The sequence below is a fragment of the Natator depressus genome, chromosome 8 (genome assembly GCF_965152275.1).
Source record: "Natator depressus isolate rNatDep1 chromosome 8, rNatDep2.hap1, whole genome shotgun sequence".
Classification (NCBI taxonomy): Eukaryota; Metazoa; Chordata; order Testudines; family Cheloniidae; genus Natator; species Natator depressus.
The window spans coordinates 3,470,520-3,474,145 of record NC_134241.1 but is presented as its reverse complement, the minus strand read 5'-3'; positions in this window follow the sequence as shown (position 1 = coordinate 3,474,145).

Here is a 3,626-nt window from a genome sequence, read left to right as displayed (position 1 = left end):
GCTCAGCTGCAATACTGCAGCGATTCTAGTCCAGGGCACAAAAATGGTTTATATGAGGACTGACTCAAAATGGAGGCTTTTGGTCCAGGAGTCAGGCACCTAAATACCTTTGAGACTCATTCCCCACACTGTTACTACAGTTCTACCCTGCTGTCCTGCCCCTGAAGGTGAAACAGCAGAACAATGAAACTGGCATAAACAATGGGGGGGGCAGGGGGGCGGGAGAAATCAGGCCCTGTCCATTCAAATACGCCATTTCTTCCCCTCAAATGCCATTTCCAGAAAGTCACTTTCCATTAAAACAGCTGCCACCTGAAGCAAAAACACAAGACAACACCTCCCCGCCCCCGCCACCGAAAACATTTCACTTCTCACTGTACCAGCCTCAATTCATGATCCTTTCCTCTGAGGTCCAAATGTTTCATTGCCTAATCTATTGTCCTGCACCTGAATTTCCACAGAATGATGCTACTTACATCAATCATAATCAAAGGCAGAACCTTCCTATCTACTGCAGACCTTTCACTTCCAAGCTGAGAGTATCAAATGGATCCCAACTGATCAGCCACCCAACCAAGTTAATTATGAGAACGTGTACAGTCTTCAGCCAAATATAACTCTAGTTGAAAGACAGACAGGCAAAAGCACCATGTGAACAGAGGTGCTCTCCCTGATCATTATTGTAGAAAAGGGACACTTCATTCTACAGCAATGCGTCAGCCAGATGGCCCTGGAGATATACAGGGGCTACACTTGCAAAGAGTTGACTGGAAGAGAGGTTTAACAGTGCACTGCTTCCATTATAGTCTAGCGAGAGTCAGCATTTTCAGGGATATACACAAAGGAGGATTTAACCTTATCCCAATACCGACCACGTCATGATAAGTTGCAGTGTTGTCCTATTCCTATAATGTAATAAGCTAGTGAGCTGATGCCAATGCAATAAGTATTTGTTTCATTCTATACCACTGTAGGGGTCTAGTACTTGTGTTAGGCACCTAACAGCGAACAGTCACACCCTGGCTTTTCATACACAGGAGACTATGTCTGGAAAGCCCCCTACCCTCAATCCTTTTAGTAGTGAGGAACTTCAGAGAACAGATCTGAGCTTGGGTGGCATTGAAAGGGCCCAATCGGCATGCCTGTCCCCTTGGAACACCTACAGAAGGCAACAGGGTGATTATGCATGGGGGACTTGCAAACAAACTCTTACTATTTGTTTCATCCTGTAAAAGGGTTGACTCACCATGGGTGCGCCCCCTCATAGCAGGGCACTGTGTAGCAGCCCTTTCTGCTCTCATTCCCATGGCCAACAGTCACTCTGGTGGTCTCTCTTCTTGCCGCTCAGCCCTCTAGCCAGGTCAGGTTTTAATCCCACTGTTTCCAGGGTAACAGAGCATTCACAAATAATCTTGTGTCAGGTCTGTGGCCTCTGACTCTGGGCCCAGTGGTCTTTACACCCTTCTCTCCAGGCTTTGAGTTGTCCTTATTCCCTTACATCAGGGGCTTCATACTGCCTTCCCAGTGGCTAATGGGGAAACCCAGGCCCACTCTCTATGCTGGGTTCTAGTCCAGGGACTCTAAGACAAACAGCATGGTCTACTCTGTCAGACACCTTATCCCTGCCTCCCTAGGCACCTTCCTACCATTAGTCTTTCACAAGGCTTTTCCCCCAGCCCCTTCCTGGGCTCTATGTAACAAGCAACACCTCCTAGGATATCTCCCCAGAGAGCCAGTTCCTACTCCTTCAATAAGGATCAGCCACAGAAGCAGCTCTAATCCTGTGTCTTCTGGGTAACTCCACTTATCTAGTGCCCAGAGAGTCACTGAAGAGCTCTTCCCCCTCTTCCTGCAGCCCCCAAACTCCAGTCCAAATGCCCCTGAGGCTTTCCCCTCTCTGCCTCTGGCTTCCCCTGGCCCCAAACTTCCCCCAGCTCAGAACTCTCCAGCTCTAGTTTCTCTCTCTGCCTTTGGGCCAGAAGAGGAAACTCCCAGGTATTTGTCTCCTCCCTACCTTCTTTCACTGCCCTGTACTGCTTTCTTTATGGAGAGACAGCGGGTTCAATCCCTAGTTAAACAAGGCCCATCCTCCAGGTGCAGCCAGGTTGCATAACTGGCCTCTCCGGCCCAGATTAACCTGTCCATTGCCTCTGTGAACTACACACTCATTAAAATGAACCCATAAAGAGGGCTTTACTTAGTGACTATTTATGGCCCGACCTTCCCAGAATCAGGGCTGACCGTGTCATTTCTAAAGTCCCCAGGGGCTCCCATCAGTACTTTGGAGGAGATGTTCTGCTCTGCTTCCTTTACACCACTTGAGCTGTTCAATGGGGAATGAAAACCACCCTCAGGCCCCTGCTTGGGTCCCTCAGTGGGTGTGGGGAATGTGGAACCCCAGTGGGTGTAACTCAGTGGTTCCCAAACTTTCCATGGTCATGCCCCCATTACTCCTGTCTGTGCCCCTCCCCCCAGAATCGGGGCCAGGAGCGGGGCTGAGGCTTGGGGGAGGAATGTGGATGAGGTAAGGAGGCCAAGGCTCGGGCCACAGCTGGGGTTGGGGCTGGGGCTGGGAGCAGGACAGATCTAGATCCATAGCCAGGGGCCGAGGCTGGGGGTGGGACCAGCAGCAGGTGCGGAGCCGCAGCCAGGACACAGTCATCAGGGGCCGAGGCTGCGGCTGGGTGTGGTGCTGGGAGCCAGGGCAGCAGCTGGAGGTGGGGTTGGCACAGAACTGGGAGAGAAGCAGAGCAGAGCCGGGCAGCCCTCCCTCCTGACCTCCCGTGGGGGCTGGTCCAGGCCCTGCTGCACCCCCCCCCCAAACGCTCCTCACTGCCCCCCACAGGGTGTGCACCCCACAGTTTGGAGACCTCTCATGTGACTGCTTCACACACTTCAGTTTTAAAGTCTCACGGTGCGGCCCAGGGAACAGAGTTTCAATGTGTAATCAAATACAAATTGTTATTAACCCAGGCACATTTGAGGCCATGATGTCCAGCCCAAGGAACACAAGTAGCCCCTGATCCACAGTGTGGTCACATCTGATTTAGATCATCATCAACCTTATTTCTTCATTTTTCTTTGATTATGCAAAAGGAATAAGAGTTAACATTTGGGGGTTTTGACATTGCAAAACTATTCATCATCCAAGTTAGTTCTTCTCTTTATTATTGCTCACTCCACAGCATGGATTCAGGCAGTCAGGTCAGGGGAATATAGGGAAAGGTTAAAATCTATTCCAGCAGTAATACAGCACCCCCTGGCTTCAAGTGGTTTCCATCACATAAAGCGTTTACAGTTTGGTTCACTATACAAATTGTTCCAGCACCCCTGCTGTTACTCGTAAATAAGGCCCAGATCCTAAGCATATGTGTAGTCCTGTTGACTTCAGCAAGATTATTCGGGTGCTTTGAAGTTACTCATAAGCAAGCAGTTCCAGGGTTGGGGCTTAAGAGACTAAGAATTTTGAGATTCAAGCAATGGGTAAAAAATCTTCTAATAGAGGCTACTTTATCCAGCAGTTTTAAAGATGGCTCAAGAGGAAAAGGCCCAGATCCTCAGGGGATCCCCTGGAAGTTAGGTGCCTAAAAACCTTAGAGTAAAATCTGCTTCTAGGTTTTAAACTC